This window comes from Bos indicus, chromosome 2, assembly GCF_029378745.1.
Source record: "Bos indicus isolate NIAB-ARS_2022 breed Sahiwal x Tharparkar chromosome 2, NIAB-ARS_B.indTharparkar_mat_pri_1.0, whole genome shotgun sequence".
In the NCBI taxonomy this organism is placed as follows: domain Eukaryota; kingdom Metazoa; phylum Chordata; class Mammalia; order Artiodactyla; family Bovidae; genus Bos; species Bos indicus.
The window spans coordinates 36,380,371-36,396,842 of record NC_091761.1 but is presented as its reverse complement, the minus strand read 5'-3'; positions in this window follow the sequence as shown (position 1 = coordinate 36,396,842).

Here is a 16,472-nt window from a genome sequence, read left to right as displayed (position 1 = left end):
ATGCAAAAAACTGAAGTTACTCTAGCTTAAGCAGAAAAGTAATTTCTAAAAGTATATTAGGTAGCTCACAGAATTGTTGAGAGGGTCAGAAACTACACAGTAAAAGCAATGCATAAATTATACCAGGGGACTCCACAGATACACTTTTTGGGCATAGAATCAGCAGCTCGCTGGGTATTGGACTGTAGTTCTGAACTTTGGCCATTTCAGCTGTGTGTGTCTTCCACCACTCTTAGTACAGTGGATTCTGTGCAGGGCCTCCTTCTTCATGTTTGTATTAGTTTCCAGTTTGTAATGAATTTTCAGAAACTGAGTGGCTTAAAGGAAAAACATGCATGCATACTTAGTTGTGTCTGACCCTTTGTGACCCCATGGACTGTAGCCTGCCAGGCTCCTCTGTCCATGGAATTCTCCAGGCAAGATTACTAGAGTGGGCTGCTATTCCCTTCCCCAGGAGATCTTCCCAATCCAGTAATTGAACCTGTGTCTCCTGTATTGGCAGGCAGATTCTTTACCACTGAGCCTGTGGGAAGCCCCAAAACAAAAAATGTGTGCTATTGTGTTGTTACTTCAGTTGTGTCTTACTCTTTGTGACATTATGGACTGCAGGCCTCCAGCCTCCTCTGTCTAAGTATTCACTTACAATTCTGGAGGACAGAAGTCAAAAGTCAGTATCACTGACTTGGTGGGAAATCAGGGAAGGTGTGGCCAGGGCTGTCTCCTTCTGGTGGCTCTAGGGGAGAACACATTCCTTACAAACCCTGCCAACTTCTGATGGCATCTGGTATTACTTGGCTTGGCTGCGTAGCTCTTGTCTTCAAAGTCAGGATCTTCAAACCCCTCTGCTCTGTCATCACGTTGTCTCTGCCTTGTAAATGTCAAGTCTCCCTCTGCCCTCCTTTTTTTTAAAAAAAACAAAAAAAACTTTTTATATTCCTGACCCAGAGATCGAACCTGGGGCTTTTGCATTGCAGGCAGTTTCTTTACCATCTGAGCCACCATTTCTAAAAGTAGATCATTTTTATATTGAAGTATAACTGATTAACAATATTGTGATAGTTTCAAGTGGACAACCATACGTATACACGTATCCATTCTCCCCCAAATGCCCCTCCCATTCAGACTGCCACATAACTTTGAGCAAAGTTCCGTGTGTTATACAGTAGGTCCTTGTTGGTTATCCATTTAAAATATAGCAGTCTGTACATGTTGATCCCAAACTCCCTAACTATCCCTTCCCTGCATCCTTCTCCCCTGGCACCCACGAGTTCCTTCCCCAAGTCTGTGAGTCTGTTTCTGTTTTGTAAATAAGGTCATTTGTATAATTTCTTATTCACCCTTTTTAAAAAAAAAAATTTATTTTAATTGGAGGTTAATTACTTTACAATACTGTGGTGGTTTTCACCATACATTGACATGAATCAGCCACGGGTGTACATGTGTCCCCCCATCCCAAACCCCCTTCCTGCCTCCCTCCCCATCCCATCCCTCTGGGTTGTCCCATTACACTGGCTTGGAGTGCCCTGTTTCATGCATTGAACTTGGACTGGTCATCTGTTTCACATATGGTAATATACATGTTTCAATGCTATTCTCTCAAATCATCCCACCCTTGCCTTCTCCCACAGAGTCCAAAAGTCTGTTCTTTATACCTGTTTCTCTTTTGCTCTCTTGCATATAGGGTCGTCATTACTATCTTTCTAAATTCCATATATATGCATTAGTATACTGTATTGGTGTTTTTCTTTCTGATTTACTTCACTCTGTATAATAGGCTCCAGTTTCATCCTCCTCATTAGAACTGACTCAAATGTGTTCTTTTTAATAGTTGAGTAATATCCCATAAGTATATGTAGCACAATTGTCCTATCCATTCGTCGGCTGATGGACATCTAGGTTGCTTCCATGTCCTGGTAAACAGTGCAGCAATGAACATTGGGGTACACATATCTCTTTCAGTTCTGGTTTCCTTGGTGTGTGTGCCCAGCAGTGGGATTGCTGGGTTGTACGGCAGTTCCATTTTCAGGGTTTTAAGGAATCTCCACACTGTTCGCCATTGCCCTCCTTTTTTAAGATATACACAAGGTTGTGTATGGCCCACCTGAATAATACAGGTTACTCTCCCTGTCTCAATACCTTTAATTTAACCACATCTGTGAAGTCTTTACCTTGTAAGGTAACATTCACAGGTCCCAGGTATTGGGACCTGATATCTTTGAGGGTCATCTTTCATCATACCTGCAGTGGTTTTTGCTTTTGCATTGAAGTCTCAATTGTGTACATCTCACTGGTGGCGCCCAGGTCACATGCCTGCTGTTGAGCTGCAAGGGAAGCTAGGAAGTAAGCTTGTCAGGAAAGGCATTCAAAGATAAGAGATGGACAAAATGTCAAGTATCAACTAAAATAGTCTCCAAAGTGCCATAAAAATTAACTTGGTGGCAGATCCTTTAAACTGAGAGAAGCTAATCATGGCTGAATGTCTTGGGTACCAAATTTCAAGCCATGCAACCGTGGACAAGGAAAGTCATCAATTTGGAAAATAAATTTCTTTGACTTGGGGAGTCAGCAGGAATGGCTTTGGGCAATGTTCCTCTTTCAATCACAGGAAAAATCTTCCCTGGGACCTTAATATGACCAATTCAGTTAAATTTTATATTTTATTAAGAATGACACTAAAGTTATAATGTCATGGTAAATTCCATTTCCTATCTGATCTGATGTACATCACACCTGTGGTGCCCAGAACTGTCCAATACATTTATGGCAATAAAGACTCAGACAATAGAAGATGCACAGCTTATGTTTCTTTAACTCTCTCATATAATTTTCAAGCAAACCCAAAGGTCCTTCTGGTAATTCCCCCCCTTTTTCTCAATGCATGTGTGTGCTTCCATGTCAGCAATTAATTTCCCCAGCTCCTCTTACCTGTGTACCTGCTAGAAATAATGGTGCCAACTCTTATTTGCCTATTCAATCAGTAAAAAAAAAAAAAAAAAATCAAATAATCTGGTAAGAAATACCATGCCTTAATAGTGTTACAGTGATGGTAAGCATCTTACAGGTTGCCTCGAGTCCAAATTACTGTGGCGAGAACAGTAATTCTCCATTTGTCTGTGTATATAAGAGGGAAAAGAGATCATGTAAAAGTTATTGAGATCAGCATTTATAGCAACTATAAATGTCAATTGATGTCAATATAAATACATCTTGGGCTCTTCTGTAAAATGATCATCTGAGAACATTGTTTTATTGTTGATACTTTGCTGTATGTTTGTTTCTAAGACACACTTTAAAAATCCAGTTTGTTCCCTTGAGCATTTGTTGGGGGTGAGGAATCTGGCAGCATAACGAAAGCTTTCTGTTAGGAGGCCCAGAATCAAAGTGGGGTAAAAGTTGTAGAAAAGATTATTTTCTTGAACTTTAGCGGCTTCCTATTTCTGTGTTGAGAGATTTTATTTGGGAAGGGACCGTTATGATCTGACTGACAATGATCCCAGCTCCTCCAAACACTAACTGAAAAGTCTAACTCTGGCACTCCACTTCTCATTTAAGATGAGAATAACAACCACGTCATCGTCTTACTTCCAAGCAGCAGTTACTTTTTCTTTTCTTAGATGTGATTGGCATTTTCAGAAAAGTGTATTTTGGAGCTCTTCTCTCCCTTGGGTTCTAGAGTGGTTCTGTGTGTATTGAACTTTCACAAAATGTCCATCTCTGTATTGACCCCAACCTCCTATTTGATTTGACCTTTGTGATGGGTGGAGGAAGGATGAAGGAGAACTGGAGAAGTTTTTGGAAGCTTCACTCTGTGAATTAATACTTATGCTTCAGCATAATGCTGGTATTTGATCAAACATAAAAAGCTTCAAGCTTTTAAGGTCCTGCTGACACCAGTATCAACAAAGCACTGAAGCGGAAGCTTTCCGGCGGCTGATTAGAGGGAGATTTTATTTCACTAGCTTTAAGACTAAGTATACCTTTTAGTAGATTTTTCTCAAGGATAAGCTACATCATGCAGTATAAATCAAATTCAAGAGCTTTAATAAAGTACCCTTGATAATTTGGTAATATATTATCACTAGGTTTTGGAAAGGCAATAAATGACTGCTTTTTATAGTGTAATTTAAAATAATAATATGGATTACAGTTGTGTTCAGTCATGAAAGTATAATTTAACAGTTTAGGCTTATAATAATCTTTCTTCCCTTGACAGTGTCCACTCTTACTTTAGTCCAAGTATGGCTTACTTGGGAATGATTAATTGTGCTTGCTTTTAGACTCTAGTAGGGCTAAACATGTGTTTAATTGGAATTTTATGTTGTTGTCTTGGAAAAGCTTCACACAAAAATGAAATTGAAAGCTGGAGGATCAAGACTGCTAAAGTGTGAGCTATTCCAATATCAAAAGCATGACCAAACATTTGCAAGCTTGCTGTATCCTTGGGGACCCTCCAGGAAATGGAGGAGTCATGAGAAGTGGAACTGGAAAGAATTTAATGAGGGAACCATTTATAAAGGTGTGGGAAGTTTCCAGGGAGCAACAAGGGAGAGCGAAGCACCCAGAAATTCATGCCATAGGAGACTTCACCACCCCAGGCCGGAAGAGATGAGTGGTTTTGCTGCTCCTGGATCTGGAAAAGGCAGTAGTTGTGGAAGAGGGGGCAGGATACGGGTGCTGTGGCCTCAGGGGAGAAAGGTACGCGCTATTCAGTTGCATTTAGGCGAGGACGGGATTGGGAAGATGAAAATCACCAACATTTTCCCCACCTTTGAAATCTCCCTGTGGAGCCTCCTATTGGGTAGACCCAACTGATGCTGGAAGTTCAAATGATACCATCTGAGGCACAGAGCAGGGTGAAGACAGGTGTGGTGTGGATTTGGAGGGATACCCCACACATATACCAACCACACATGAACAAAACAGATGCTGAAGGACTGCATTTTTATCTGATATGTATGTGACCAATTAGAACCCAAACTCAAAATAGTTCCTGTTTTCTTCTGCTTTCTAGCCATTACACATAAAAAAGACTTTTTCAAAAGTTCTCTTTTTCCTGAGTTTTCATGATTTTCACAGCTGTTTGTTTTATATCTTTAATCAAGTTGGAATGCAATGCATTAGCTTTTAACAAGGATACACCGTTCTCTAGGAACACAGAACAAAACAGAAATAACCCAATTTTTGCTACTATTCAGGACTATAGGAATAAATCTTGCCATTCATAAGATCCATCATAAAAATGCAAATGGGTAACTTCACTTTTAATTGTTTGTCAAGGATTCTGTAGAGCTCTTCTGGGGTTCCCAGCTCCCCCTCCTGTATCTCCTACCTTCAGCTCCCCACCTTGAGAGCTCTACATGCCCTTCTTACCTGCTCTATAGACCTGTTTGGGTTCCAAAGCAGAACTGAAACTATGTCTCTGTTTATCAGGTGTCTGAGTTAGCTGAGAACCTATTTGCCCTTCTCTGATTTTATAACATGACCTCTTTCATTGTCCACGGTTTACCATGCCCCACAGTCCTCTGAAACTCCACTTTTCTTGCAGTGCTCTGGGGTCAGCTGAATTGTAGGCCACAGACTGATGAGAGCTCAAAACTGAGAATCATGAGATAGATTCTAATTCCAGCTTTTAGCCAGATAGTGTTCATCAGTTAAAGAATATTTTTATTAAATTTCTAAAAATTTTATTTTTAACACCAAAAACATTTTGTACTGGGGTCTAGCCAATTAACAATGCTGTGATAGTTTCAGGTGAACAGGGAAAGGACTCAGCCATACATATGCATGTATCCATTCTCCCCCAAACTCCCCTTGCATTCAGGCTGGCACATAACATTGAGCAGGTCATGTACCCACTGCTATATTTAAAATGGATAACCAACAAAAATCTATCGTACTGCACATGGAACTCGAAGTATATTCCTAAGCCTTTTTTTGTCATCTGAAAAACAGGGTGCATGAAACAGATCTGTGATCCCTCAAATACTACTGTGAAATCAATAGAATGAGAGTTGGTGGAAGAACTTAGTAGTCTTCACGGGAAATGGAGCCTAAGTGGAGATGGGTTGGACCCTGAAGATCACAGTTGTGTGCCAGGATCTGGGTTTTGATTTTAATCCCAGAAAATCACTCTTGTTTGGCACTAGGGGATGTCATGCTGCACTCACCCTAAGTAAACATCCACAAGCCGTGATAGAGATTGTAATGCCAATTTAGGAGTCTTCTGGCGTCCATGTAAGCACTGTGCCCTTATCCTTCAGTCACTACACTAGGACAAGTTCTTTGGGTCTAGATCCCCTTCTCAGTGAACAACAGTCTGGACCTGCCACAACAGAATCACACAGGAGACTGAAGTAGCTGTCACAATGCCAGTGTATTCATTTACAACCAGAAATTTAAGATGAGTACTTATACAATCAACAGCTTTTTTCTAACTGCACAGGAAATTTAATCACAATCTCAAGTCATTTCCTTTACCATAGGCAGCCCCTCTCTTAGGGACCTATTGTACTTCAAGTCTGGGAGGTTGTTCTCTCAACACTAGGCAAATCTCTACTAAGAAGATTTTTGTTAGGCATGGAAATGGAACAAAGAATGTTATGTTTACAGCACAAGGTAAGATGGTTAAACAATATTGTACATTCACCTCACCCAGAGATGTCTTTGGAACCCTAAAATATGCTCTGCCTAATATCCTTGCTTCCAACACTGTCAAGGCTGTCAAGGATGTCTGTCTCTGAGCCTGCTTCCGTGGGCCACTGATTCAGCTCCCCAGCCCCTTCCTAGGCACCTTCTTGCTTTCTTTCCTCAGACATGTTTAATCAAGTTGCAATCTAGACAGTAGATAGGTGGCCTGGGAAGCTATTTTCTCTCTCTTAGATAACTTGCTTATTTCTGTTCAGATCCATTCTGTGTAGATATCAAGTTAAGTTCTAAGGGAAATTCTCATTTCCTGTGCTTGGAGGAAACCTCAAACACTAACAGCTGAAGAAGAAGCTAAAGACTTCACTGCCCTGGTGGTCCAGCCAAGTCCTCTGTGAGACATTCTGTTGAAATGAAGGCAAAGCTATATTCCCACCAATACCCTCATACACGTGGTTAATGTGATTGGTTGTGTTTGTTCCCAAATCCATTTATGACAATTGTACTAGGCATTGTAATTTTATACTCTAACTAAATTGTAAGAAAATATGAGTATAAAAAGAAAACTATGAAAATCAAAAGCTTTGCAAAGACTCAATAAACGTGAATAGCTAAAGATTCTATTGTTGAGAAAGACAATTTTAAATATTGGGGAATTTTTTTTTTTAAATTAGGGCTCTGCACTCAGACTGGCTTATAGATATCTTTAAATTTGCACTCCACTAAAGGCAATGACGGAGAAGGCAATGGCAACCCACTCCAGTACTCTTGCCTGGAAAATCCCATGGACGGAAGAGCCTGACAGGCTTCAGTCCATGGGGTCACTGAGGGTCGGACACAACTGAGCGACTTCACTTTCACTTTCCATTTTCATGCATTGGAGAGGGAAATGACAACCCACTCCAGTGTTCTTGCCTGGAGAATCCCAGGGATGGGGGAGCCTGGTGGGCTGCCATCTCTGGGGTCACACAGAGTCGGACACGACTGAAGTGACTTAGCAGCAGCAAAGGCAATGAAACCAGAGATTGTGAACAACTGTTTTATGCACAAGACTGACAGGAAGCCATATTGAAATGAATGATACTGTCTGTATACCAAGAGATTTGTGGATAAATGTATATTTGTGTGTTCTAATAGAAATTACAATGTTCAGGCTAAGTATGCATCTATTACCCTTTATGATTCCTTGCTTTAACTGATATTTTTGACTTCCTGACTAAAGATGCCAACTGAGTCAGATAAGAGTGCCTCAAATGCGATATGAATAATGATAATAAACTTCAGGATAATTATAGTGGCTACCACCCATGCAACTACATTTTTTAACAAATACAGTTGATTATGAAAATGGAACATGACATTTACTCACTAGTATGAAATCACTGCATGTGGTGACTGTGGCCATGAAATTGAAAGATGCTTACTCCTTGGAAGAAAAGCTATGACAAAACTGGATAGCGTATTAAAAAGCAGAGACATCACTCTGCCAACAAAGGTCTGTTTAGTCAAGGATATGATTTTTCCAATAGTCATGTACAGATATGAGAATTGGACCATAAAGAAGGCTGAGCACTGAAGAAATGATGCTTTTGAATTGTGGTGTTGGAGAAGACTCTTGAGAGTCCCTTGGACAGAAAGGTGATCAAACCAGTCAATTGTAAAGGAGATCAGTCCTGAATAATCATTGGAAGGACTGATGCTAAAGCTGAAACTCCAATACTTCAGCCACCTGAGGCAAAGAGCTGACTCATTGGAAAAGACCCTGATGCTGGGAAAGATTGAGGGCAGAAGGAGAGGAGGTGACAGAGGATAAGATGTTTGGATGGCATCACAGACTCAGTGGACATGAGTTTGAGCAAGCCCTGGGAGATAGTGAAGGACAGGGAAGCCTGGCGTGTTGCAGTCCACGGGTTGCAAAGAGTTGGACATGACTTAGTGACTGAACAGCAACATGCACTTACAGATTATCTTCTATAGCGAAAGTAACCAAATTGGCCTTCTTGCTCAGTATGCCTCTTTTCTCTCTAAACTTCGCTTGGGAAATAAATTGAGGTGCCAACTCCAGGGAGTTTCTGTTGAGTGCCAGTGTCACCAGGCCCTCTGATCCTTCCCTGTCACCAGGAGGCACTGCTTTACTCAGATGTGCCCCCTCAGATGGGTAGTGAGCAGAGAGACTGGTTTTCCTTTGCACCTTAGGTGTCATGGGGAATGAAATGGAAATAGTTTTGTGTCCAGCTAGAGGAACCCTAACTTGAAGACTGCAAGTGTTGATGGCTTGGGTCCACACTGCATCTGTTCAGGGACGCTCAATCTTGAACAGATTTCTCAGTCTCCACAGAATAGATTTTTTAATCAGAAATGCCAAAGCTTTTGGTGACACATGAAGGAATGCCTCTGTTAAGTCCCCATTCCTCCCTAATCCTGGTGAGTTTTCATTGATTCTGTCTTCTGTTCTGGGTATTCCCCTCTAACCAAAGTCCATTGGGAAGAGAATCCTGCCTACTACCTACATTTTTGCTCCTGCAAAACCCCACTGTCTGAGAAGGGGAAGAGCAAAGTTTAAACAGCCTCATGGGAACATGACCTCATAAGTTGAGACTGAAGGAACTCAATTAATAAATTATTGAGTGGAAATAGTAGTAAAGTCACAATTTCACGGTTGGGGGAAGGGTAGGAAAATATGAAAATGGTCATTTCATAACTTACCATATTAATTTCAAAATATTTGAAAAATACCCAGGATAATATACAATGCTTGAATTTACTGTAAATGAAAGACTTAGGAGAAATGAGAAATAGAATAAGGCATTTTATATTAGTTTAAAAAATCAATTTCCATTATTAAATACAAGCTCAAGAAAAAAAATAGAAAATGGCATAAATCAGGATGTCTTTTTTTTTTTTGCAATAAAAATGGCATTGCTATTCATAATTACAAGAAAAGGATGACAATATTTTAAATGAGTTAACTTTGGCCCATCATGCTCACTTCATGGTGTGAAGAAAACAGTACTTAAATGATTTTTTTCCCTTAATTTGTTCTAAATTACAGCAAAGTGCTCTGCAAGAAGCAAGTGCTTGTGTTAATTAACTCTGAGGAGAGAAGGTCACTGGTATACATAGTACTCATTTTGTGGCTTTAGTTATAGATTTTCTTCTGCAATTAGAATTCTTCATTAGGCATTCATTATAAGCACAAGAAGATTTTCACTTTTTTATCTAGCATTTCAGATTTAGACTCATTTGTTATTTTTTTCTAAAAAAATTTAAATGCAGCAATACTAATGGAATTGACTTAAGAAATAAAACATATGGTTCAAGATATTTATAAGTATACCTGGAATATTAACCTTTTATGTAAGCCTGAATATTATTAGCTGAATTTTTAAAGCTACATTACACTACGGGCTTCCCTGGTGGCTCAGAACGTAAAGAATCTGCCTGGAATGCAGGAGATCCAAGTTCAATCCCTGGGTTGGGAAGATCCACTGGAGTAGGAAATGGCAACTCACTCCAGTATTGTTGCCTGGAGAATTCCATGGACAAAGGAGCCTGGAGGGCTACAGTCCACAGGGTCACAAGGAGTTGAACATGACTGAGCAACTAACACACACACACACTTCAAATTTTACAACCTATAAGTGAACAAATCTGAATTTTCAGTCATTTTCTATTGAATTGTAAACATTGGAAATAAAATTCAAAGTGCTGTAAATTTTTGTAAATAATCCAAGACACCAACAGTTTCATTAGGCTTTAGAGAACCATGAACAGCTAAGTCAATGTTCCTAAAATAGATATAACTTTAAAATGTTTATTTCTAATGTTCATTTATAAATGCTTTAGTTTTTTCTAGTAAAAGCCATTATTTTTATACATAAGAATTGAGAGTCATCAGATCAGATCAGATCAGATCAGTCGCTCAGTCGTGTCCGACTCTTTGCGACCCCATGAATCGCAGCACGCCAGGCCTCCCTGTCCATCACCAACTCCCGGAGTTCACCCAGACTCACGTCCATCGAGTCAGTGATGCCATCCAGCCATCTCATCCTCTGTCGTCCCCTTTTCCTCCTGCCCCCAATCCCTCCCAGCATCAGAGTCTTTTCCAATGAGTCAACTCTTCGCGTGAGGTGGCCAAAGTACTGGAGTTTCAGCTTTAGCATCATTCCTTCCAAAGAAATCCCAGGGCTGATCTCCTTCAGAATGGACTGGTTGGATCTCCTTGCAGTCCAAGGGACTCTCAAGAGTCTTCTCCAACACCACAGTTCAAAAGCATCAGTCCTTCGATGCTCAGCCTTCTTCATAATATGTGTTAATTATGTAGCTCATATAGCACATGATATAATATAGATTTTTAAACTGAAATGGTTTATGGAAGCAAATATTAATGCCATGGTATGATCAGCAATGCAGATTTACCCACCCTTTCCATTCCACCCCAGTAATAACTAGGAATAACTATAACCAAGTTGGCTTTAAATGGATTTAGCCATAGTATAAAGGTAATAATCCCTTCCCTGGTGGCTCAGACAGTAAAGCGTCTGTCTACAATGCGGGAGACCCGGGTTCAATTCCTGGGTTGGGAAGATCACCTGGAGAAGGAAATGGCAATCCACTCCAGTACTATTGCCTGGAAAATGCCATGGACAGAGGAACCTGGTAGGCTACAGCCCACCGGGTCGCAAAGAGTTGTACATGACTGAGTGACTTCACTTTCACTTTCACTTTAAAGGTAATAATGTATGCCATTCTTGTGATTATCTTTTTTCTTGAGGATTCAGAAGTTAAGTATGTGTAAATTAGGTACGTCTTTTCTTTATTATTCGTCAAAAACTAAAAAGCTTTCTTTCTAACTCAAGAAGATATCAAAGAAATCTCTTTTATTTAAAATTTCCTGTTTAACAGGCATTACTCTTTCTGTTAAGTTTCTTTCTTTATCTGACAGAATTCATCAGTACCCTTTTTTTCTGATTCTTTTCTTTCTGTTAACGTTTGTGTCACATTATATTACATTTATTACGTACATATCCTTCTTCCCCAAGACCTCGTGCGCTTCCTCATGGGTTTTATTTGTATTACCAGTTCTAGGACCTAGAACCCTCTCTGGGGGAGCATTGCTGTTGTTCGGTTGCTAAGTCGTGTCTGACTCCTTGCGACCCCATGAACTACAGCACACCAGGCTTCCTGTCCTTCACCATCTCCTGCAGTTTGCTCAAACTTATGTCCATTGACTCAGTGATACTATCCAACCATCTCATCCTCTGCTGCCCACTTCTCCTCCTGCCCTCAATCTTTCCCAGCATCAGGGTCTTTTCCAGTGAATTGGCTCTTTGCCTGCTGGGGCACAGTAGTCTCAATAAATGTTTCAGGCTTCTCTGATAGACATTTCTTCTTCTTCTTCCTCTTCTTCTTCTTCCTCTTCCTCTTCTTCTTCTTCCTCCTCTTCTTCCTCCTCTTCCTCCTCCTCCTCAACTGGTAAACAATCTGCCTGCAATGCAGGAGACCCTGGTTCAATTCCTGGGTCAGGAAGATCCTCTGGAGAAGGGATAGGCTACCCACTCCAGTATTCTTGGGCTTTCCTTGTGGCTCAGCTGGTAAAGAATCCACCTGCAATGCAGGAGACCTGGGTTCAATCCCTGGGTTGGGACGATCCCCTGGAGAAGGCAAAGGCTACCCACTCCAGTATTCTGGCCTGGAGAATTCCATGGACTGTATAGTCCATGGGTTTGCAAAGAGTCAGACATGACTGAGTGACTTTCACATGGATCCAAATAGAAGTGCTTATCAATACACTGAAGTGCTTCCCATGTGTATTATAATGCTTGTAAGACTTACCAAAGGATGTTAGACTTCGCTTCTAGATATTTATTTTCTAAATCAGGGGTCAGCAGACCTCTCCTATAAAGGGTGAGAGGTAAATACCAAAGGATTTCAAGCCCTTCAGTGTATGTTGCAGCCACTCAACTCTGCTGCCCTAGCCTGGAAGCAGTCATACACAGTGAGTGAATGAATGAGGATTGCTGTGTTCCCGTAACTTTATTTACAGAAACAGGTAGAAGGCTGGATTTCACCCTGCCAGTTGCTTTTGAGGGGTGGAAGAAAAGGGAATAAAGATTCCAACCATGTATAGTAATAATCATTGCAAAGTTTCATATAAATGTTGGTGATTAGAAAGAAGAATGGAACTGGAGGAATCAACCTGCCTGACTCCAGGCTCTACTACAAAGCCACAGTCATCAAAACAGTATGGTACTGGCACAAAGACAGAAATATAGATCAATGGAACAAAATAGAAAGCCCAAAGATAAATCCACGCACCTATGGACACCTTATCTTTGACAAAGGAGGCAAGAATATACAATGAATTAAAGACAATCTCTTTAACAAGTGGTGCTGGGAAAACTGCTCAACCACTTGTAAAAGAATGAAACTAGAACACTTTCTAACACCATACACAAAAATAAACTCAAATTGGATTAAAGATCTAAATGTAAGATAGAAACTATAAAACTCCTAGAGGAAAACATAGGCAAAACACTCTCCGACATACATCACAGCAGGATCCTCTATGACCCACCTCCCAGAATATTGGAAATAAAAGCAAAAATAAACAAATGGGACCTAGTTAAACTTAAAAGCTTATGCACAACAAAGGAAACTATAAGCAAGGTGAAAAGACAGCCTTCAGAATGGGAGAAAATAATAGCAAATGAAGCAACTAATCTCAACTAATCTCAAACTAATCTCAAATACCAAATGACAAACAACTAATCTCAAAAATATACAAGCAACTCCTACAGCTCAATTCCAGAAAAATAAATGACCCAATCAAAAAATGGGCCAAAGAACTAAATAGACATTTCTCCAAAGAAGACATATCATGGCTAACAAACACATGAAAAGATGCTCAACATCACTCATTATCAGAGAAATGCAAATCAAAACCACTATGAGGTACCATTTCACGCCAGTCAGAATGGCTGTGATCCAAAAGTCTACAAGCAGTAAATGCTGGAGAGGGTGTGGAGAAAAGGAAACCCTCTTACACTGTTGGTGGGAATGCAAACTAGTACAGCCACTATGGAGAACAGTGTGGAGATTCCTTAAAAAACTGGAAATAGAACTGCCTTATGACCCAGAAATCCCACTGCTGGGCATACACACGGAGGAAACCAGAATTGAAAGAGACACATGTATCCCAATGTTCATCACAGCACTGTTTATAATAGCCAGGACATGGAAGCAACCTAGATGTCCATCAGCAGATGAATGGATAAGAAAGCAGTTGTACATATACACAATGGAGCATTACTCAGCTATTAAAAAGAATACATTTGAATCAGTTCTAATGAGGTGGATGAAACTGAAGCCTATTATGCAGAGTGAAGTAAGCCAGAAAGAAAAACACCAATACAGTTTACTAACGCATATATATGGAATTTAGAAAGATGGTAACAATAACCCTGTATATGAGACAGCAAAAGAGACACTGATACATAGAACAGTCTTGTGGACTCTGTGGGAGAGGGAGAGGGTGGGATGATTTGGGAGAATGGCATTGAAACATGTATAATATCATATATGAAATGAGTCACCAGTCCAGGTTCGATGCACGATACTGGATGCTTGGCGCTGGTGCACTGGGACGACTCAGAGGGATGGTACGGGGAGAGAGGAGGAGGGAGGGATGGGGAACACGTGTATACCTGTGGTGGGTTCATGTTGATATATGGCAAAACCAATACAATATTGTAAAGTTAAAAAAAAAAAGAGGTACAAAAAAAAATGTTGGTGATAAGAATTTTGATGGAATGTAACATTTGAAATGTTTCCCAATGTTTCTTCCCTAAGAACAAAGAGGAAACTAAGAAGTTTTGTTTTTCCCCTTCTGTACTTTGTCTACCATGAAGAGTAAGCCATGAGGTTGTAATGGATAAACGGGAGCGAGAGAATTGGAAATGCTGATAAGACACTGCTGCTGCTAAGTCACTTCAGTTGTGTCCAACTCTGTGTGACCCCATAGACGGCAGCCCACCAGGCTCCCCGGTCCCTGGGATTCTCCAGGCAAGAACCCTGGAATGGGTTGCCATTTCCTTCTCCAATGCATGAAAGTGAAAAGTGAAAGTGAAGTCGCTCAGTCGTGTCTGAGCTCCTGGTCTGAGGACCAGGCTCCTCCGTCCATGGGATTTTCCAGGCAGGAGCACAGAAGGCAGAAAGCTGACAACAAGATATGCTACTGCTGCTAAGTCGCTTCAGTCGTGTCTGACTCTCTGCGACCCCGTGGACTGTAGCCCACCAGGCTCCTCCGTCCATGGGATTCTCCAGGCGAGAATACTGGAGTGGGTTGCCATTTCCTTTTCCAGGGGATCTTCCCAACCCAGGGATCGAACCCAGGTCTCCCGCATTTTTGCGGGCAGACCCTTTAACCTCTGAGCCACCAGGGAAGCACAGGGGATTACTAGTAGTAGTAAAGTCGCTTCAGTCGTGTCCGACTCTTGCGACCCCATGGACTGTAGCCTGCCAGGCTCCTCTGTCCATGGGATTCTCCAGGCAGGAATACTGGAGTGGGTTGCAATTTCCTTCTCCAACAACAAGATATATGTTGGTCTAAATTCTTCCATGGACGAGCTATTAGATTGAAGAAAAATTGGGTTTTGCTTGGTTGTTATTTGGGGCAGGAGAAGAGAATGTCATATAACAATGGTCCTTAAATATTTTTGCTTGCATACTCCTAAAAGAATTTTGGAAAAAAATCCCTCCCTACATTTCTAATTTGACATTTAAAATTTTTTATAATTAAGATGCAATTTTCATCATATTATAATGACATTTAAAAGTAAAAACATCGTGTCATCCTTTCAACACATCCAGTGGAATATAATATCATAGCCTATTTTTAGCCTTTTATTTTGAAATAAGTTTAGCTTTATAGAAAATTTCCAGCACAGTACAGTATCAGCATAGTACAGAGAATTTCTATACACCATTCACTCAACTTCTAATGGTGCATATCATATAACCATAGTACAATCTAAAACTAAGAAATTACTACTGATATAATACTGCTAACTACAAATTTTATTATAATGTCACATTTTCCCACAATATCCATTTTCTGTTTCAGGATCCAATTCAGGATTTTACCTTGCCTTTAGTTGTCATGGCTCCTTATTCTCCTCCAATCTGTGACATTTCCTCAATCTTTCCTTATCTTTCATGACCTGGACACTTTTGAAGTCATCAATTATTTTGTGTAATGCTTGTCAATTTGAATTTGTCTGATTTTTTTATTGTTAAATGGGGATTACGCATTATTTGGGTAGATACCAAAAAGTCATGTGCCCTTCTTAGGGCATGATGCTGGAGGATACCTGATGCTGCTGTGGCTTATTACTGCTTATCTTAACCCTGAGGTTTCTCTTATAAAGTTAGTACTTTCCAGTTATAATAGAAATGGAATTCCAGTTATAATTTGTGACTATTTTGGAGGCAATATATTAAGGCTATAAAAATTTCTGTTTCTTCTTAAATGTTCACCCACGAATTTTAGAACACGCTAGTGGATCTTGCTGTAACAATGATTACTGTTGTGTTTTATTAATGGTGATTTTTGTCTCTCTCATTCCTTCTACGTTTTTAATTGAAATTCTTCAGTAGAAAAGAACTGCTGCTTCTCCTTGATTTGCTTACTTATTTATTTACATTAATCTGGACTCATAGATATTCTATGCTTAAAACCCCAATACTGTTATTATTTTGTCACTCAGTGTTCCAATTTTGACCATTGGGAGCTCCTTCAGTTTGGTCCTGTGTCCTTTGGACATGATCTC